Source organism: Lathyrus oleraceus, chromosome 4 (assembly GCF_024323335.1).
Source record: "Lathyrus oleraceus cultivar Zhongwan6 chromosome 4, CAAS_Psat_ZW6_1.0, whole genome shotgun sequence".
NCBI classification, from domain to species: Eukaryota; Viridiplantae; Streptophyta; class Magnoliopsida; order Fabales; family Fabaceae; genus Lathyrus; species Lathyrus oleraceus.
In genome coordinates this window covers 323,729,714-323,753,242 of record NC_066582.1, presented here as the reverse complement: position 1 = coordinate 323,753,242, position 23,529 = coordinate 323,729,714, and the positions used below count along the sequence as shown (strand labels likewise).

At 37.5% G+C, this 23,529-nt stretch overlaps 1 long non-coding RNA gene across 1 annotated transcript; it reads left to right on the top strand.

The window, feature by feature from the left end:
• The first annotated feature begins 11,151 nt into the window (after positions 1-11,151).
• Positions 11,152-13,127, top strand: LOC127075320 (uncharacterized). The gene is made up of 2 exons (XR_007786376.1): positions 11,152-12,046; positions 12,835-13,127. It is a non-coding gene; the product is annotated as an uncharacterized LOC127075320 (long non-coding RNA).
• Positions 13,128-23,529: the final 10,402 nt, after the last annotated feature.

Here is a 23,529-nt window from a genome sequence, read left to right as displayed (position 1 = left end):
CACGGGAAAGTGGGTTGAGGAGCGAGAAAAATGGGCGTGTGGATCACTTCTGTTGACAAATTAATTACACTGCTTTTGGCCTTGTGACGGTCGTGGTGGGCCTGTGACGTTCGTGACACCCAGGGCGTGACGATTGTGATAGAGTTTTTGACGGTCGTCACATGCATAGGATTTGTATTTTATGCTTTTCTGTTGTTTTCTCTTCTGTTTCTTCTTCTTTTCCTTCCTTTTCTATACATTGCTCATTTAAACAAGGAAATTGAAATACCTGCAAAAATAACTCGAACACTTGCGGAATAATCGGAATATAAATGAAAGTGGTACGATTTTTGAATGTAAATCAAGGCAAATATACGATGTATTTTCGCGTTATCAAAAATGAATGGAAACAAAATCATCATGTGATTAAATTAAAATAGGCTTTAAAATAGGATGTTAGAAACATTTGAAAAATAGAAAATTATTAATGATTGAACAAAGCTAATTAAAAATGATTTGAAAATGGGCATGAAGAACAATTTGAAACGGACTAAGACTATATTTTATGGACCGTAACTGGTTCTCAAATGAAAGTGTTATTCAAACCAAATATGCTAAGACCATTATTCGTTCACCATTAATGTAAACCATCCAATAACTTGATAAAACCTAGGGAATATTTCCAAAGAAAAATGGTAGGATACGCTTGAACTGAACCAGTATCGTACTCCAGGCATTAGGGTTTTAAACAATCATACTATCAAGCCATATTGTCAAAAGTTAAATAAAGATTTGTCAAAAGTTAAATAAAGATCCCACAACCAGCAACAAAGCTCTCCTAGCAAACTCACACTAAGATGACCCATGAACTTAGGGTTTCCAAGTCAAATGATCCATCAAAGACATGATCCAAGAAGTTAGGGCTTGGGCAAGTTCTAACACTAGGATATAGTCTTAAACCCAGGCTTTAAACACTCAAGCCTTGAATCTAGGACGCATGTTAGAAATAATGTGTGATGCTTACAAATGCATATGAATGTGTACAGATAAATCCTTAAGCTAATAGATTGTCTGGAAAGATGAAATGGGGAGGGAAAATTTTGGGGTACGACAGTTGCCCCTATTTAATCAGCTTAAACCTGAATGGTCGAATTGCGAGAGCTTTTCGAATTTTTAAGGTATTAGTGGATTAAATATCAAAGTATCCAAAAATTTGCCCGTTGAGGACGGTTATATGGGATATAGGGACGTTAGCTTGACTTTCACAGGTTCATCTGCTGAGTTTTTTTTTTTGATGTATTGTGGGGATGTTTGATGGATAATGCAGGTCATGATATGCATGTTATATTGTATTTTTTTTATCAATTTATGAGATATGAAGCCATGTATCCTAATCAGATAGCCCATAAATTTAAGCATGGGAGTTTTGGAATATCCTTGCAAACAAGGGGTTTCAAAAATGAATCATCAGTTCAAAAACTGGAAACAAAGTCAACCATGAAGGTTTGATAAAGAAGAATTTCGTCAACCCTAAGGGTTGGGAAAAAGTCTATCAATCATGTAGATTAAAAAAATTCCATCAACCACGGAGGTTGGAAAAAGAATCATCATCAATCCTAAAGGTTGGAAAAATAGTATCAATCCTAGAGATTGAAAAAGGTTCATCAACCACGAAGGTTGGAAAAAGAGAATTATCAACCCTAAAGGTTGGAAAAAGATTCATCAACCCTGAAGTTTGGAAACAAAATATCATCAACCCTAAAGGTCGGAAAAAGTCTATCATCACCCTAATGGTAGGAAAAAGACCCAACGGCCACGAAAGCCGGAAATAAAAATTATCAACCCTAATGGTCGGAAAAATATTCATAACCACGAAGGTTGGAAGCAAAGACCATTAACGCTAAAGGTTGGAAAAAGGTTATTAATCCTGGAGATTAAGAAAGGTTCATCAACCACGAAGGTTTGAAAAAAGGATTATCAACCCTAAAGGTTGGAAAAAGATACCAAGCAATTCGGGCTTTAAAAGACACCAAGCAAGCTGGATTTAAAAGAAACGTCAAACTAACTAGTTTTTAAAGGGTACCAGGCAAGTTTGGGATTGGAAGATGCTAATAAAATATTGGGCTTTGATTCTCCAGATTTGCACACATGCCTTCATGCTATGTTAGATGAATGATATGCATGAGTGAAGCGACATGATTAATATATAATGATGATTTATGCAATGGTTAGGCCAGATGCTCATATAGAGGGAGATGGGAATTTTAGTATAGGATAAGGTCATCTATACATGGATCTCTGACACCCACTACAAGCTGAAAAACTGTTGTCACACCTCTAGGTTATGTCTGAAACATGGAGGGAGCTTGTACCCATGTAGCCTGCCTCTACCTCAATTTACTGGATATCTGCCCTAACTACCCCAATTACGAGTTATGAAGTTGTCTCGACATCTGAAGATCTTAACTGGCTTGCCCCAACGTCTTGAAATTGTATTCTCTTGATTAACCATCTTGGGAATGACTGACTTCTCATGCTCTTAAGGTGGCATATCCCAATATGAGTCTTGAAGTAGCTTTGTCCCTATCCAGTTGATTTTGAGAGATTTGTCGAATCTCGACGTGGTTTCCCCAGATTGACTGTCTCTTGAAGAGGTTTGAGCTATGGGATATCAGGAACTTGATCAATGTTCCCAATATGTAAGTTTCCTTGATGTCAAATGATTGTTCGCATGTAAAATGCTCATTTTAAAAATGATAATCGTAATGTCATGCTCATGCAAGTTTTGAAACTCAAGTGTGTTCACTAGGATTATGACATATAGTGAACGGATCACTGTTTAGAATGCCATATCAATATCAATATAGATGACAAGAAAATCGTTAGGAGTCAGCTTAACGCGATCTTACCCTAGTATGCTTTCAAAATAAACCCTACTTCAATTAGGTCTTTTGAGGGTTATAATGTGGTCTGGTTCACGGTTTTAGAAGGTAAGGATATAAGGCTCAAAACCTATTCTAACACATCCATTCTTCGTGATGTTCTCCAATCCTACATTCAGTTAGCTTACAACAAGCATCCATCTTTCAGAAAAGGATTTTGGATATTAACTTTGATGGTTAAGGAACCCTATGAGAGTTTGGAGCGATAGCCACTCACCTGCTGCTTTTGTTTACAGTCACAGAGATTTTCTCTTGCTGAGGATTTTGATTTTGATCCTGTGATTTTTTGTTTTTGCTTTCCCTTACTTTTTCCTGAGTTGATCCTTTGGGTCTGCAGTCCACCGGGATACCCTAACTTTTGCCTAAGTCAAACTTATTTTCAGGCTTTTGACTTAGCAAGCTTTTCATTTGCTTTTGATTTTTAGATCTCATCTTTTCTTTTGGACTAAATCTTATGACACTACTTTCTCGATTTATTGCACGGGTCGTGACTATCTCACTCCTTTCGTGGATAAGGGATAACCATTTTGAATTTGTGATTCCATCCTCTCGAGAGGGGTATGATATGACTGATCACTTGGTGAGATATTCTCCTTTTGAAATTTGAATGCAAGTTCAAACTAACTGAAGACTACCATGCCCCTGGTTGAACATAAGGGTTTTATATGTTAAAGAAAGAAACTCCTACTTCAAGGCCCAAAGGGGTTGACTAGGGATTAACTTCCTTATATCTCCAGTGTTTAGGGATTTGAATAATGCCTTACATCATCAACACAATCTTATTCAAAAGTATACAGGCAACAGTCTTACGTATTTTTAATTGCATCATTCTCTTTTGATTTTATTTGAACAATAGTTTGATACTGATAAAATAAAATGTGAGTGAACACGAATGGATTTAAGCAAAACATGCATGTTTATTTCATTATTATTATCATCTAAAAACCATACAAGTTTTACAAATGAACTACATATAACAAATAAGAAAATATTACAAATGAGACATGATTGAGTCAATATGATACTGCTGGCCTTGATACTCCTCTAAAGAAGCAGCTGAATCTGAGCAATCTTCGCCACTAACTGCATTTACAATTTGTCCACAGTGGTCTGGCAACGGGTTGGTTATGACATCGGGTCCTGCCTCAGAGAATGACAAAACCTTATGATCAGTTAACTATTGTACTATGGCCTTGAAGAGCAAACAATCTTTTGTAGAATGCCCTATGTATCCGGAATGGAATGCGCAAGACACATTAGGATTATGTTTGTGATTGTAAGGAGGAGCTGCAGGAGGAATCTCTTTTGGCAAAATTGCCCCTTGCTGGATAAGATATGGAAATAAATGAGTGTATGATACAGGGATATGGTCATGCTGAGGAAACTTTCTATCAAACCGTCTGTGCTGACCTTGACTCTAATTTCTGTTATCTTACTAATTATGAGAAACTGAAGCTTGTGGAGGTTGCTGATACTGAGGTTGGTATGCTGGTTGCTGATATTGAGCAGCGACAATGTATGGATACGAGTAGTACGGCATATGAGTCATAGGTGCTTGAACTTGAGGATAGACAGTTGTTATCACAACACTTGCCTTAGCCTCTTTCTTCTTAGCAAAACCATGAGATTTCTTGACTACTATCTGGTTGTCAATGATAGTGATCTTCCCGGTTTTATGCCCATTTTCAATACGTTCTCCAATGGTTACTATGTCGGCAAAGTTGGATGATGAGCTGCCAACCATCTTCTCATAGTACAAATCTTGGAGTGTGCTCATGAAAATATCGACCAATTCAGCATCTGTCAACGTTGGTCAAACTCTAGACGCCATCTCACGCCATCTTTGAACGTATTCTTTGAATGTTTCATTGCGCTTGCGGGATTGATTTTGCAGTTGTAACCTGGTGGGAGCCACGTCCAGGTTATACTTGTATTGCTTGAGAAAGGCTTCAGACAAGTCTTTCCAAGATCTGATTTTACTGCATTTTAAGATCATGTACTAATCTAAGGATGCCCCAAATAAGTTATCTTAGAAGCAATGGATGAGAATTTCATCATTATCAATGTAGGATGCCATCTTACTACAATACATAATGACATGACTTCTTGGACAACTTAAACCCTTGTATTTTGGTAGGTTTGGTGCTTTAAACTTAGGAGGAAGCACCACATTAGAAACTAGGCATAAGTCCTTAACATCCATACCATAAGTATAGAAGCCTTCAATGACTCTGATCCTTTCATCTAGTAACTGATAGTCTGCTTGTCTACTCTGATCTGAGCCAACCATAATTTGATTCGTAGGCTGAAGATTAGCTTGATGATTGGGAAGTTGAACACCCTAAGGAGCGCCTGAGCAATGACTAGAGAAGCAAACTGGGGATACCCTTGAGAATACATCAATCCTGGATTCACTATCTGGCCAACATTCCGACTATACTGACTCTGATATGGAGTATATGGTGCCCCAGGATACACAAATGGAGGTACAACAACAAAATATGCCCTGGATAAGAAGGAGGTATTTGAACACATCGATTCAAATTTTGAACAGTAGGTTGAGTAGCTCGAGGAGGAAGACGAAAGTGAAGGGTATGACCTCTATACGCATCTTCATTACCATCGGGAGTTTCAACAATCACCGATGCAGAAGTTTGAAGAGCCAGTTCTGGGTTGATTTCACGGTTGTCAGCATTAACCATTTGAGGAGAGTGAGGGGTCATGCCCCAAGGATGGGCGACAAAATTACCATTGCCAGGATGTACAACAAACAATTAATATGGCACAAAAGCATTCCCATTAACAGCTTAAGGAGTAAAATTTGGAGGCAAGCCCCACGGATAGGCAGTGGCATGCCTACTAGGACCCGGATGATAGATTGGTTGGCTTACCACAGGCTGAATCACCGTGTCAACAACAACATCAACAGAAGTGGTGACAACAATGGCATCGATAACTATAACAGCAGCAAGATTGGCAGCAGAGGTTGAGGTAGTAGCCTTCTGAGCTTGAAGATACTCCAATATGGTGTTCATATTACCTTAGAAGGTGTTCATTTTGCCTTGGAACTAAGCCAAGATTTACCTATAGGTAGCATTCTCTTGTTCCAGATCGTCCATAGTTCTCGACTTGTTAGCTCTCGTGAAGTGCTGGTGTCAAAGAGTCGTCGTCTTTCTGGCTGGAGAAAGGACAAGGTGAGCTCTTTCTGGTTGATAGTCGTGAGATGCAAATGCATGAATGCATATGTTGGGGATGGAATGCAAATAACTATGCAATATCCATAAATTCAAAGCATCGATGATATAATAATTCAGGGTCAAAACTTCGGCATATATACAACAATGCAATAATGATATGTAATAGAGTATGTTAACAACATGAAAATAATCCGGATAATCTGCACATACAGCTTGATGCAGGATCAAAGGTTCAATGTCCATAAGAATAAGGTATGTAGAGTCTATGTTTTCCTGCAGAAAATCCCATATCCCCCTCACAGGTAGGTTATAGTCTTCAAAGGCATCCTAGAAAGATTACTAGAGTCGATGACCCATAAGATACCATTGCCTTAGACGAATGACTCGTCGGACAATGATGCTCTAAAAAGGATCTACTATAGGTGTGACGTATCGTGTCAACCATGATCACAGAATAACTCCACGAATGTCAAACACGACTCTAGTCACATTGTTATCCTGTGTATGTACTCAAGCTCGGGTATAGAGCTTTTCTCTCATGTAATCTATCCCAACCCAACAGGGAGTATAACAGATAATATCTAGTATAAACACTATTTAAAGCAATAAAGAATGCGGTAAATAAAGAGAGTAAAACAATAAAGGTAACCACCCATAACAAACAAAAACAACCTAAACTAAACTCGACTCCTTTTAACGACTAGGGAGTATCCCAAGTAGCAGGACTTCCCCAGCAGGGTCACCAGCTGAAGTTGGGGATGCTCAAGAAGAGACCCCCAACTACAAGTAAACTCCCCAATAGAGTCGCCAATTGAATCTAGCAAAAATATACCTGAACCTATCGCACGCTCGAACATACAACAGAATCACCATCGAACTTTATTTATTCCCGAAGGAAAGGGAAAACATTAATAAAACCTGAGGGAAAGAGATATATTGGGTAAGGAAGTCGGTTATGCAAGGGGAAGGTATTAGCACCCCTAACATCCATGGTACTCCGTGGAAAGCGTTTTGATTGTTCTCGCTTGAATAGGTGTTACATCTAAGGATTACTCGCAAAAGAATGGGGAAAAGGAAAAGAAATAGATAAAGCGCTCAGTGAGGATTGGGGCCCTCGTGCCTACGTATCCTTATAGTGCAATGAGGAATTCAGAGCTCCGTAGTTCAAAGAACTAGTGGTAGGAGATGAAAAGAATTGTGATCGAAGTATGGTCTGAACCAAAGGATTATGTTTTGCTTTAACTCCAACAAGGGTGACAACATGAACCCAAGAGTAAAACTGGATTTTATCGATACGTGGGCTAACATGGAAGCCGCTATAGGGTAAAGCCGAAAACAAGGAGAATTAAGTGTTTGGGGATGATCCAAACATCTCTTGGTTCACAAGGTGACGCAAGATAGAGCACAAATAGGTAGTGTATTTGGTTCAAAGAATAAGGTATATCACGTGGAGTGAATGAAGGTAGAATATGAATGCATCATGAAGATGAATAGAATGAAGTGACCAAAGTCACAAAAATGAATATTTGGTAGCAAGATATTGAATAGGTATAGTTTGAAACCAAAGGTAAATGTGTATTGGAATCCATAGGAAAAATGAGAATTGTACCATAGAGGGAAGTTCGCCTTAACCAATATGTGGACTAGCATGGTTGTCGCTATATGGTATGGCCAAAAAAGAAGGAATTAAATGTTTGGGTATGAACCAAACAACTCTAGGGACAAATGCGGATTGTCGTTATATCGTCCTAAAAGGGTGTATATGGAATTCCAAAGAAAACTGTATTTCGGTGTCAAAGAAATAGTATGTCACTAAGGTGAACGGTTCAATGATTGAAGGTAGATAATGGATCATGAAAGATATGAGTGGTGCCCGAAGGCGGAAGGAGGAATAATAGAAGTATGCTCGTCAAGGACTCGTATCCTCATGCCTACGTATTCTCATTGTGCAATGAGAAAGTCGGAGCAATCATATTTCGTGGAACCACGAGAACAAAAAGAGATATTGAAAGTGATGAAAAGTATAACTTGTACCAACAGAATGGTATTAAGGGAACCCACAAATGGAAGGAACTTGGAACCAAGGAGTAAAATCGGTGTTTACCAATACATGGGCTAGCATGGCTGTCGCTATAGAGTAAGGCCAAAAACAAAGTGAATTAAATGTCTGGGTACGACCCAAACAACTCTTGATTCACAAGATGGATTGCCGCTATATCTTCCTAAAAGGGTATATGGGGGGGGGGGCAAAAGAAAGTATTGTTGTCTACAAAGAATAATATATCACTGGCTAGGGAATAAACAGTTTGAGATCAAAGAAGAATGATATCTTGGATCCATGAAAGAGATAGACTCTGAATCGAAGAGTAAATCGGCGTCTAAGCCAAAAAAGAATGAATTAAATGTTTGGGGATGATCCAAACAACTCTTGATTCATGAGGTGGATTATCGTTATATCGTCTTAAAAGGATGTACAAGGAGTCAAAGGATAAGTATATTTGATCTCAAAAAGATGATATTGATTGAATGATTGTAGAATGATTGATCGATAAATAAGGTAGCTTGATAAATAAGGTAGCTCGCAAAGAATCTGAGTTCTCCTGCCTACGTATCCTTATAGTGCAATAAAGAAATCAGAGCTTACGTAGTTCAACCTACTACAACTAAAAGCATATGGAAGTTTGATAGGATTGCCAAGAGGCAAGGTAGATTGCTTAACAAGTAAGAGTGTGGCACCAACGAATGATGGTAATCAACCACAAGGACGAATACGATATAGCCATAGTCTGAACTCCATAGGACAAGATAGATGAATGTAATAGTCTAAACTAAACACAAGGCAAATAAAATATTCCCAGAGTATGAACTCAATAAGGGCAAAGGAGATATAATGCCAAAGTCTGAACTTCAAGTCAATGTTAAAGGCTGTCAGATTCTGAACTTCATGTGCAAGATCTATAAGCATGCCCTAGTCTGAAGTATATAAGGCAAAGGAATCGATCTGAATGCCAGAGTTTGAACTCCATAAGGGTAAAAGAGTATGATGCCAAAGTCTGAATTGTAAGGCAATAAAAGAGGTAGCCAAAATCTGAACTCAATGAGCTGAGTGAATGCCAAAGTCTGAACTGTAAGGCATGATGATATGTCAAAGTTTGTACAATATAGACAAAATTAAGGTGGTAAGAGTCTGAACTCAATGAAGTAAGGTTGCCAAGATATGTATCTTATAGGCAAGGAACAAAGCCAAAGTTTGTACTCTATATGCTACAAGAAGTTGCCAAGGTTTGCACCTTGTGGGCACGAAACAAAGCCAGAGTTTGTACTCTATGGGCTGGATGTCAGGGTTTGTACCTTATAGGTAGAGGATAAATATGCCACAACCTGAACTGTATGAGCATAATTAAGGGTTGCCAGAGTCTGAACTCAACATGGCAAGAATACCAAGGTCTGCACCTTATGGGAAAAGAATAAAGGATGCCACAGTCTGAACTGTATGGGCAAGATGCCAAGGTCTGTACCTCATAGGCAAAGAATACATCCAGAGTCTGTACTTCATGGGCTGAAGGAAGTTGCCAAGGTCTGCATCTTGAGGGCAAGCAACAAAGTATGCTATAATCTGAACTGATAAGCAATGCATGAAGCAAATGATTGAGAAATGGGTATGTGACCCCAAGATAATGATTCTAAGAATTGTTTGAACATCCATGAGGAGAGTCTGATACTGAATCCCATAAGAGAGTAATTGTGCTTCACTATTGAAGGAGAATCGATGCTTGTTTGAAGAAGACTTGTCAATTACATGATTCAAATTGCACTAAAATCTATGAACAAAGGTGAGTGCTTTGAATAGCTAGGGCCTACGCCCCGTACGCAAAGTCACTCTAGACAAAGGTAGGAGAAACTCCATCTCATCATTCCTCATTACTTAAGGCTCATAACGTATAACCCCTATCATGATTGACAGGTGTTGTTAGAGGCTTCTGACTATTGATCTTGATGATGCCATGTTATTTGTTGTATTGCAAAGACTTGACAATTGTTTTATACGAATTATGCTAAAGCCTATGAATGAGGATGAATGCTTTGCATAACTAGGGCCTACGCCCCAAACGCGAAGTCATTATAGACAAAGATAGGAGAAACTATGTCTCATCATTCCCCATTACTTAAGGCTTATAACTTACAATTTGAGCCGCCTTTGTCAAGTGTTGACACCTTTGGTTGTGCTTGAGAATGTAATCCACTTTGATAGTTATGCTTGACTGATGTTGACTTGAAGTATTGATCTTGCATTTGAACCTTGAGGTCTTTAGCTCCAAAGATTCAACATACCCACAATAGCTTGAGCGTAATGAACTTGCAATATCAAGTGATCAAGGGTCTTTTGATCACTTGAAATAGGCTTGTGGATTATAGCACGGTTACAAAGGATTTGGTTGACCAAAGTGACCTTTGATCAACACTAATCAATGGGATTAAAATAATAGTTGAATTATATACAATAATATCCTATGAAATTAATCAACTAGATGAATCAGACAATTCTAATTAAGGCCTTAAACTAAGGGGGCATACATTAGAAATTAAGAATTTAGGCCCTAAGGGCAAAATGGTTAATTCACAACTCATTATAATTAACACCAATTCTAACTTCTAAGAAAAACTAATTAGATGTAATTTTAAAAATAATTAGGCCTAATTTCTAAAATCAAATAACCTAATTAAACTCTAAAAACTAGTTAATTTATAAAACATAAACAAGTTCTAAAACTAATTATCCTTAAAACTCTATTTAACATTTAATCAACTCCTAAATCAAATTCTAAAATTAAATGACCTAATATTCTCTAATTAACATGATTAGAATTATAATTGTATTCTACTTAATCCTAATCCTAAATCCAAAATCTAAAATTAATCCCTAATTCTATTCTAATCACAACTTAAAATAATAAAGAAAACAAATGATTAAATGATTAAGAACTAATGAAGGTACAGACCCAGGCTTGGGGTTACAGTGGACAGATAATACCCAATGGGATGGACCAAGCATTGTTGGCCCAAATACCATGGCCCGAGATGAGCAAATGGGGGTGCGAATTGGAGGTGAACTGGAAAAGAACTAATCCGCCCAAACCGAACTCCAGGTTAGCTTTACAACGGGAGTGATCGAAGGAATCCGAAACAAATCGAGCGGCGCTCCCTCTATGTTCATCACGATCAGCATCGCGTTTCATCGCAGTCAACATCGCGCCTCCACAAATTTCCGCTCACGTTGCAGCGTTTCAACACGCTCGCGGATTCTCGTTCGTCATCATCGTAGTTCGATTCCTTCGCTTACGTCAAACATCGCCGTGCTTCGACAATGGTCGTGGAGCCTCTCGTTCAACGTCCACCATGGTCTTGTAAATTTTGGAACAAGACGAACGTTTGGCAATAGATCCCTCACCAAGTCAATTTCAAAAATGGTTCAAATCGATTCAAGGACGCGCGTGCACAAAAGCGGAGTCGAAATTGAAATGCGAAACTCACCAGATTTGTCGCGACTTGCAAGAACTGGTATGAATCTTTCCTCCTCTTGTGCTTCTTCCTCTACTTCACTTCTGCTCCATATCTTCTTCTCAATCCTTACGTGCGTGTTGTTGTGTTATTGTGCGAGGTTGTTGTGCGATTGATTTGCACCGCAAAAGATGAATGTGGGATATGAGGTGAAACAGAAGAGGAAGATGAAGCAGGAAGATGATGAAGGTGGAGCAGAATGAGGAGATTTTGCAGAATGAAGACTTGTTGCAGAATAAACTGAGAGAGGAGATTTTGCAGAATGAAGACTTGTTGCAGAATAAACTGAGAGGGTGAAGATCGAAGGATTGGAGGTGGAGATTCAAGAATGAAAAATGCAGAATCATGAAGAAGAAGTGATACAATGAGGTACTTATAGCCTTCCAAGTTTGTTAGAAATTCATTCTAAATTCACATGAAATTCATAGTTATGAAAAATGAAGTTGTTTAGCCTTTGGGTTCTGATTCTGTTAAATGAAAATTCTTTTACAAAAGTTAGTCAAAGCCAACTCTGTTAATTGATATTGGAGTACTGTTAGTAGTGATTGATTAATTCTGCCATGTCTTGTTAAATGGCATTCTGATTTTATCTTGGGCTTTGCTTTAGACTGTTTTGAATTGATTCTTTTTGTTGTAAATAACTCATATACGATGATTGACGGCTACTTTGTGTTAGTGAAAAAACCCATTGGAGTCGGTTATTATGATTTTGAAATCTATTAAGTTGAATTAGTTATTATGATTTTGATTTAAAAATGCACTGTTATGGACTTGGTTTATTGTGAACTTAACTAAAAGTGTGAATTTATTTGTTAGGATTGAATTAGTTGGTTAGAAACTAAAATTGGAATGGAATTTTAAATACACTGCAGGAAGAAATTCACTTTATCCTTTCATGGCAAGGCGCTGCTGATGCTTATACATGGCTAAAAAGTCGAAAAACTGTTGTTAGCTTTGTTATGTGTGTTGATGAATTAGGATTTTTAGCTGAAACTACAAGAATAATTAGTTAGTACTCTGTCAGTTAAGTAATGTCGTTAAAGGAGAAATTATTTAGTGAAACCTGCATCTCAGTTCTGTATAAACAAGTTAGTTGGTTGAATGGCATAAAAATGGTTGTGAGGATGCTAATAAATACGCACGGTTTTGTCTTGTAGTTGAAGATGGGATCTTGGAAGGCGTTTGGACGGAGTTTGGACGGAGTTCGGAAGGCAAAAACAATATCTCCTTGCAATAACATGGATGGATTTGTTTGCTTCATGTAGCTTATAATTAGTTTGCAACTTTGGAAATTCTGTAACTTTGGATTGAAGTTTGTAGCTTAAATGGGAATGAACCATGAATTGGAAACATAAACATGGATTAACTTGTAATGAATTAAAAAATGAATTTGTATGGAAAGTCAATAAGTTGTATATTAAATGTGAATCATGGTAAGTTAATGGGGTTATATTGAATGTTATGGAAATTATTAATGGAATGATTGTGGATGAATGAAAATGTAAGTTAAAATTGAAATTGGAAATGTAAGGTTTTGAATCATAAATATATATTAATTGTGAATTTTGTTTCAATGACTTTAAGTTTGACTTTGAAAAATGAATGGAAACAAAATCATCATGTGATTGAATTAAAATAGACTTTAAAATAGGATGTTAGAAACATTTGAAAAATTGAAAAATTGAAAAATTGAAAATTATGAATGATTGAACAAAGCTAATTAAAAATGATTTGAAAATAGGGATGAAGAACTATTTGAAACGGACTAAGACTATGTTTTATGGACTGTAACCAATATCGTACTAAGACGAAATGTACTAAGACCACTATCCGTTCACCATGAATGTAAACCATTCAATAATTTGATCAAACATAAAGAATGTTTCCAAAAAAAAATGGCAGGATACGCTCGAACTGAAACAATATCGTACTCCATGCATTAGGGTTTTAAACAATCATACTATCAAGCCATATTGTCAAAAGTTAAATAAAGATTCCACAACCAGCAACAAAGCTCTCATAGAAAACTCACACTATGATGACCCATGAATTTAGGGTTTCCAAGCCAAATGATCCATCAAAGACATGATCCAAGAAGTTAGGGCTTAGGCAAGTTTGAACACCAGGATATAGTCTCAAACCCAAGCTTTAAACACTCAAGCCTTGAATCTAGGACGTCAGTTAGAAAGAAGGCGTGATGCTTATGAATGCAAATGAACGTGTACAAATAAATCCTTAAGCTAATAGATTGAGTGAAAAGATGAAATGGGAAGGACAAATTTGGGGGTACGACAGAGGCCAACATGAAAGATGTTTGGAATGTCATAAAAAGTAACTTTTCTCTTGGAATCATTTCTATTTGACAAATATTGTAGGAGATAGGGTCTAGGAAACCCTAGAATTGACCAGTTGACTTTTCTGGTTAACTCCCTTGAATCAACTTGCACATTTGAAGTTACTCTGCTCTTAGGGGCTCATGGAGGATCATATATGATTATGATGATGTAAAATGAAGTATCCTTTGATATCTTTGATTAATTGTTGAAGAAACTTGCTGAGGAAGGCACACAAGATACCTAGATGAATTAGGGCTTCCTTGACAAACAAGCTTCAAACTCTTGATGATTTTTTTTATCAAAATGACAAATAAAGAACATAGGGATCCATATATGATACTTAGAACTAATGTGGACCTTTACTTGCTTGATCTCTTGCATTGAGGGTCTCAAATCCTGGTTGTGGGCTTGGTGAGGCACAGATGGACACACACATTACCTACAAAAGAAACAAAGCTACACTAGACATATTTATGTATTTTGGGTAGTTAAAGTATGATACAATCATAAATGTTTGGTGATCTCTTCCAATGCAAATCCAATGAATGATAGATGAAGAGAATACCAAGGTGTGATCCCAATGAAGGAGAATTGGCGGTCCAAAATGCAGTGGAAATAAAATTTTCTCCTTTAGAGATCCTTACGAATGGTCATGATCAGTGATAGAATATTTACCTCTTATGACGATTGAAACCTTTGATGCAGATCCACGGAGCGATCACGAATGTTGAACGATGACAACGTCTCTACTCAGTCCACACGAACAGGTTCCTTCAATCTCAGTGCTAGCTGGTACGAATGAAGGCTTTGAGTGAGAGAGAGAGTGAGAAAACGAAAATAATGCAACTGCAATTAATGCTTCTGCACAAGGGTTCTATTTATAAAACCACTTGTGTGGGCTTCAAGCTAAAAAGCCCACTTAAGTGTATTTTGGCCCATATCTTATAATATGCCCAAAATCACTTAACCCCATGGTACCTTACCATATTTCGTATTCTACTCAAGTACACCGTACCTTACGATGTTCTATAATTCACTTAAGGGCACCGTACCTTACGGTATTCCTTAGTTACTCTATCTCTCATCAATCCGTCCTTTGTGTGTGACCCTGTAGGTTTTCGTGACGTTGGCAATTATATTAAATCACGCATTTAACATAATAAACAGTGAGCGGTATCTAGCAACACATCACTGCTACCCAAGACACGAAAATGTCTTGTGATCTGACAAAACCTTTTGTGATAATACTTATGTGTATAATTACCATTTTGCCCTTATGTCTATATTGAACACAAGGCATAGATCGTGTCATCCTTGTCCAGTTCAATATTGGGCCCATAGACATTTATCCTGTTATGCAGGATGGGCAAATTCCATCTAGGTCACTCATGTCCCTCAGCATGCTTCGTGGAGTACCCATCAACTGTCTTTATGGTTATCCAGTTACGGACAACGTTGGATCAGCAATAAAGCACTCGACTCTACATCTAGGGTCCATAGTGGTTTCAGGTCGAAGAGTGGTATACACCATTATCACCATGAGAATAACTTATGACACTTTGCATAACTTTCTATATAGTATTCTCATAGCGGGTCAATCCGGTATAAATATTACTCCTAATATTCATACCTATGTTTAAGACTTGATAACTCTTTATCCATGATCCATGAGATGTGATCATCAGTCTACAAACATAATAGTCTTAATGCTTTAATGTTATCCCACTTCACACTAAAGCTCGACTACGGATACTTTAAGAATAGTGTCCTTATGTTTAATGTGTTCTCATGATTAAGTCACACTTAATACATTAAACGAACTATCTATTCCAGGGACTTTATTAATAAACCATAATAAAGAAAATGCCTTTTATTATTAATAAATAATTCGATACAAGTACCAAAAAGTATTGGCCTCTAGGGCTTACACCAACAATCTCCCACTAGCACTAGAGCCAATCAGGCATACCCCGTATGCCCATTGATCTAGTATAGCCATCATGCTTCTGCTGCGCAAGAGGCTTTGTCAGTGGGTCATCATGCTTCTACTGCGCAAGAGGCTTTGTCAGTGGGTCAGCTATATTGTCAAGTGTAGGTACTTTACATATTTTCACATCTCCTCTATCTATTATCTCTCGAATGAGATGATAACGCCTGAGTATGTGTTTGGATCGTCGGTGAGATCTAGGCTCCTTAGCTTGTGCGATAGCACCATTGTTATCATAATAGAGACCAATGGGATCCACAATGCTAGGGACTATGCAAAGTTCACTAATGAACTTTTTGATCCAAACAACTCCCTTTTCTGCATTTGAGGCAGCAATATACTCGGCCTCGGTTGTAGAACAACAACTGTATCTTGCTTTGAACTTTTCAAGCTCACAGCGCCACCATTTCAGCAAAACACATAACCATTGGAATCATTCATATTAAAGTGTCTCAGCACCTTGTCTATGTACTCTGACTTAGGTCAAACATTTTATGATCTATCTCTATAGATTCTGATTCCTAATATATAGGCTGCTTCACCTAGGTCCTTCATAAAAAAGCATTTCCCCAACCAAGACTTTACTTGGTACAGGGTAGGGATATCGTTTCCAATGAGTACTATGTCATCTACACATAATGCCAGGAATACGATCATGTTCCCACTAACCTTCTTGTAGACACAAGGCTCATCTTCGTTCTTGATGAATCCATATTGTTTTACTGTTTCATCAAAACGAAGATTCTATGAGTAATACATCACCTTGATCCATATATCTCAGGTAGGTGACGTATCCTGCCTGACCTACGCTGGTCTTGTTCTACTTGAGCAGGTTGCTTTTACACAACTACTTGTGTTTCCTGCTCTAATTCCTCCATAGGTGTATCGATGCTTTGTGATTCTTGAATTTCTTCAAGGTCTACTTTCCTCCCACTGGTTCCTTTGGAAATAAAATCCTTTTCTAAGAAAACTCCAGTTCGAGCGACAAACATTTTGCCCTTAGAAGGATTGTAGAAGTAATACCCTCTTGTTTCCTTAGGATACCCTACAAATAAGCATTTGTCAGATTTGGGCTCAAGCTTAGTTGAAATTTGTCGTTTCACATAAACCTCGCAACCCCAAATCTTCATGTAAGACATATGTGGTTTCTTACCACTCCATATCTCATATGGTGTCTTCTCAACCTTTTTGGATGGAACACGGTTAAGTGTGTAAGTTGCTGTCAATAGTGCATGTCCCCAAAAGGAGTTTGGAAGATCGGCGTGACTCATCATGGATCAGACCATGTCTAACAGGGTTTGATTTTTTCTCTCAGATACACCATTCCATTGGGGTGTTCCAGGAGGAGTAAGTTGGGATAGGATCCCACACTCTTTTAGATGGTCATCAAACTCTAGGCTTAAATACTCACCACCTCGATCTGATCAAAGAGTTTTAATATTCTTACCTAGTTGGTTTTGTACTTCATTCTTGAATTCCTTGAACTTTTCAAAGGACTCTGATTTATGTTTCATTAAATACACATAACCGTATCTACTGAAATCATCGGTAAATGAAGTATTGAAAACCTCCTCTGGCTGGTATGTTCAGTGGTCCACATACATCAGTATGTATGAGGGCCAAAAGATCATTAGCTCTTTCACCTTTTCCTGTGAATGGAGATTTTGTCATCTTCCAAGTACTTTGGGCAGTTTCTCTTCCAGTGTCCGGTCTTACCGCAATGGAAGCAGGTGCTTGCCTTTGCTATGCCTCCACTAGGCTTCAAAGCAGCAACAGTGGGTCTGGGGTTTGGCAACTTCCTTGCCCTTCCCTTTATCACCCTGCTTGGTGGGCATTTTGTTCTGTCTCTTTCCATTTCTGATCATCAGAATGGATTTCCTTTTTGTCTTCAGATTCTGCTCAGCAGTTCTTAACATGGCTAGCAGTTCAGGAAGAGATTTGTCCATATCATTCATATTGAAATTTAGGACAAATTGACTGAATCCATCTGGCAACGATTGCCAGATCAAATCAGTTGCAAGTTCATTTCTGAGGGGAAAACCCAACCTTTCAAGGTTTTCCACATACCCAATCATCTTGAGCACATGGGGACCTACAAGGGCTCCCTCAGCTAACTTGCTTTGAAAAAGGGCTTTTGAAACTTCAAACCTTTCATGCCTTGCTTGCTCTTGATAGAGCATCTTCAGATGTTCGATCATATCGAACGCTGTCATGTTCTCATGTTGCTTTTGCAACTCTAAGTTCATGGCATCCAGCATGAGACAAGCAGTTTCATTGGCATCATTGACATGCTTCTTATAAGCATCTCTTTCTGCCTTAGGTGCAGAACTAGGAGGTTCCTCTTCAGGAACAAGTTTCTCCAAGACATACAGCTTTTTATCATGTTTGAGGACAATCCTCAGATTTAGGTGCCAATCTAGAAAATTTGTCCCAGACAATTTTCTTTGTCAAGGATTGATCGCAAGATGTTTGTTAGAGGTGTTTGTTGAGATTAATGAAAATATAAGTATCATTGACATATTTAATTAGGCCTTTAATCAAATATGCTCCCACTATTTTACTCAAAACAAATGACCCTCATCATTTGATTCGGAAAATCCCGTTGGAAGATTTTCTAGTGGGTCGAAATCCATATTTCACTTCGTTCTAAGTCCGCGTAGGCGGATTACACAAAACTAGGTTATTTAGGTAGGAACTCCTTCCAGTTGTATCTCATACAACTCTCGAAAATTTCAGTTGGGTGAATAACTCCTTATTCCAATCCATCATATGGATTATTCCCAACTCTTGCTTCTAAACATATATAATAAAATTATAATTAAGTTTGACTCATCGTTTTAGCAGTTGGATATTACAATTATCCCATCGCACCTTAACTAATACAAAACATGCACCTCGCGTAGGCGAAACCTGCATTATTCGATACCAGTCTTGATGAGTGCTAAAACTTGGAAAGCAAACATATATAATATTATTATAATTTGTTTAGTTAAGTTTTACCCATTGTCTTAGCAGTTGGATATTACAACTATCCCATCGCACCTTACTAATATAGAACATGCACCTCGCGTAGGCAAAACCTACATTATCCGATACTAGTCTTGATGAGTGCTAAAACTTGGAAAGCATAAACTTAATATTTAATTTGAGGGAATTGCAATTGTTTTGATCTCACCGGCTTATTTATCATATAAATCGTCTCTCACATGCATCAACATATATAATGAAACAGTTATGGCCCCTAGCGCAATTGTTCTCCCAAGCCAATGAGAGAACCTAAGTTAACCTAATAACGATCTAAGCTTCTCCAAGCAAGATCTTCAAGGTTGTCCTCCTTTGATATTGAATTCTTCTCTAAGCTTCTCCAAGCAAGATCTTCAAGGTTGTCCTCCTTTGATATTGAATTCCTCTCTTTCTTCATAACATTGTCTTCTTTTCTTTCTTCATTACATTACAGAAGAAACTCGTTTTACATACGAGGGATTGAGATGAGAAAAGAAGTTACATTAAGAGATTAAAAGGAGAGGCACGACACGCAGGTCGTATTTAAAAACCCAAAACAAAATAAAGGACAACTAAGGCCATAACTGATCACCACAAGGCAATAATAACAAACACAATATTATTATTATTAATTTTTAATTCCTTTAATTAATTAAAACCAAATTAAATTTCGGCGACCGATCACACTACGCAGAGTTAGCCGGGGGGGGCAGCGCCCCTGTCCAAAATTTTTAATGAACAATTCATTTGAAATGGACATTGTTTTGCATCAACACAACTCTTGCGTAGTCACAAAACTGAAAACCCCAAGAATTCTGACCCCGTGAGTGTGACGACCGTCACAGGCATGTTACGACCGTCACGCGGCCAGAAATAGAAATGCCTAGAATTTTGGATCTGGGAGTGTGACGACCGTCACAAGGCATGTGACGACCGTCACGTCCAGCTTGTTACGATCGTCACAAGCTCGTGACGAACACCACGCGGCCAAAATAACAAAACTTTGAAACAGTCAACAGACGTGTTCCAAAAGCCCTAAATTCACAACTCTTTGACAGCACAACCCTTGCGCCGTCACCAACCCTAATGCGCCAATTTCAGACCGTCAAACACACCTCGATTGTTGATTCAGTATGATTGATCAACAGGTCATTGCTTCACCATACTAATGTCGGATTCCGAAGCAAATGACCATTGATCGCTCAAAGGAAAACAACCATTTAGTGTTTGAATGAACGAAACAGAAACAGTATATCACATATACCGTACTTTGCATTAGTATTACTTATATCATATATAAGTTGATCGGTCTCAATTGCGTAACCTATGGACGATCGATGTATCGCTGCTTCACCATACTAATGTCGGTTCCGAAGCATAGTCAACATCAATCATCCAACTCGTACACTCATGATGCCAAATTTAATTACTCGTTTAATTAATTGATTCTTTCTGTCTTTTAATCATATTAATACAGAAATTAAACAGTTATCCGAGTCATGGTTTCGTAAGTGGCTCTGATACCACTGAAGGAGAATTGGCGGTCCAAAACACAGCGGAAATAAAATTTTCTCCTTTAGAGATCCTTACGAATGGTCATGATCAGTGATAGAATATTTACCTCTTATGACGATTGAAACCTTTGATGCAGATCCACGGAGCGATCACGAACGTTGAACGATGACAACGTCTCTACTCAGTCCACACGAACGGGTTCCTTCAGTCTCAGTGCTAGCTGGTACGAATGAAGGCTTTGAGTGAGAGAGAGAGTGAGAAAACGAAAATAATGCAACCGCAATTAATGCTTCTGCACAAGGGTTCTATTTATAAAACCACTTGTGTGAGCTTCAAGCTAAAAAGCTCACTTAAGTGTATTTTGGCCCATATCTTATAATATGCCCAAAATCACTTAAGCCCATGGTACCTTACCATATTTCGTATTCTACTCAAGTACACCGTACCTTACGATGTTCTATAATTCACTTAAGGGCACCGTACCTTACGGTATTCCTTAGTTACTCTATCTCTCATCAATCCGTCCTTTGTGTGTGACCCTGTAGGTTTTCGTGACGTTGGCAATTATATTAAATCACGCATTTAACATAATAAACAGTGAGCGGTATCTAGCAACATATCACTGCTACCCAAGACACGAAAATGTCATGTGATCTGACAAAACCTTCTATGATAATACTTATGTGTATAATTACCCTTTTGCCCTTATGTCTATATTGAACACAAGGCATAGACTGTGTCATCCTTGTCCAGTTCAATATTGGGCCCGTAGACATTTATCCTGTTATGCAGGATGGGCAAATTCCATCTAGGTCATTCATGTCCCTCAGCATGCTTCGTGGAGTACCCATCAACTGTCTTTATGGTTATCCAGTTATGGACAACGTTAGATCAGCAATAAAGCACTTGACTCTACATCTAGGGTCCATAGTGGTTTCAGGTCGAAGAGTGGTATACACCATTATCACCATGAGAATAACTTATGACACTTTGCATAACTTTCTATATAGTATTCTCATAGCGGGTCAATCCGGTATAAATATTACTCCTAATATTCATACCTATGTTTAAGACTTGATAACTCTTTATCCATGATCCATGAGGGATTTTTGGGGTCAAAATTGGGGTCTTACAAACTCAAACAAGTGCCTACAAGAAATAAAGAACCTGGAAAAAGTCTTGGAGAAAGCCATACCTCAATTAGTCTGAGTGAAAATATTGTAAAGCATAAATGCATTCTCTAAAAGTACATGGCTAAATAACATACATACACACACATACACACAAAAAGACTTGTTTTCAAACTTATTTTCTCAAGAAAATATTTTCAAAAAATACCTTGAATTTATGCCAAACAAGTTAGGAACTGTCAAAAAAGATATGAGCAAGTTTTTGCTCTTTCCAATCGATTGACACCTAATGACAATCGATTGGAAAAGTTTAAGAATTCACCCTAATCGATTAGGACAATGCCTTAATGGTTGGCAATGTCTAGAGATATTTCCTTTCCTTTTTGAGCCAATTAATTGGTATATGTTTTCAATTGATTGACAAGTCATAAAAAGCAATAAAATTCTTTCCTTTTTGTGCCAACCTCTGACCTATAAATAAATGTCCATTTCCACTCTTTTTCATATCTAGAAATATGATTTCATTTCTCACTTTTCACCCTTTCTCTAATATTTATCATGTTTAATTTCTCCCACTAAAAGTTTAGCCGATGTGCTCATTGAGAAAGTTATTTTGTGAGTTAGGAAGTTGTAGTTCTGGAATGGTAGTTTTGTAAGTTCACCAAGGAAGTTTTGCTTATACTTTGGTTTAACATTTTATCCACTTATGAACTTTTTGTTTGGGTTTGAAGCAAAACCCATAAAAATCTTAGTTTTGAGATTTGTGTGATCATATCTCTTATTTAGGTTCGCGATTAACCCGTGATAAAGTTTCATAGGTTTTTGGTTAGCCCGTGATAAAACCAAGTTTATGTTAAAGATTAACCCGAAGTTAAAAGTTTTATTTAGGTTCGAGATTAGATCATGATAAAATCTCATAGGTTCTTGGTTAGCCCGTGATAAAACCAAGTTTAGTTTAAAGTTTATCCTAGTGTTAAAAGCTTGTTTTGATTCAAGACCATCCTTGTGGTAAAATCTCAAAAATTATTGGTTAGACCGGTACAAAACCAAGGTTTAGGTTCGAGAGCTCATCTCAGTGCTAAAAGCTTCAAAAGTTTGTTTGAAGCTTGAAGACCGTCCGCTTAAAGATTCTTGTGGAAAGGAGACTAACAACTTTGATCCGCTGATTGGAAGAAAGACTCGCCGTTTCTCTATCGTGTTTACTGTTTGGTTGGAAGTTAGCCACAAGCTTGATTTTTCCTTATATATAAGGGTTCAAGAGTTCAACCTACTAAAAACTCTTAAGTTTATTGGATACTATAAGGATCAATTCTTGGGGACAAGACTAATTCGTTTTTTTACTGAACTTGTATAATTCTTAGTGTTCCTAAATTCCCTTAACCCTTTACATTTCCGCATTTCATCTTCTACAATTTATTATCCGCTGCATAACTCTAGAAATTTTTCTAAATTTTTTTTTAACTCTAATTTTAAATCTCAAAGTTTTCAGATCCAAGTTTTTTCTAAAACACACAATTCATCCTCCTCTTGTATGCAAAATCACATGTCCAACAATACCATGAAAATAAGTTTTAGGTAACAAATCTAAAATAAACTTTAAGATTAAAGATTCATCAATATTAAAGTTTGAGTAAACTTACATAAAACAGCATGACCTGTTTAATAAATAAATATAATTATTACATCTAATCCTCAACTAAAAGATTTTTAGCTATGCTTATTCATCGTATTTGTTATGGTAATCCCGCGAAGCTAGACTTGGAACTTTATCTATCATGTTACTTTAGCGACGCTTCCACCTTCGAGATCCCTATCTTATTTTCCTAATGTTGATAAATGTGTACCTACTTCAATTTTTTACTACCTCACTCCACCAAGACT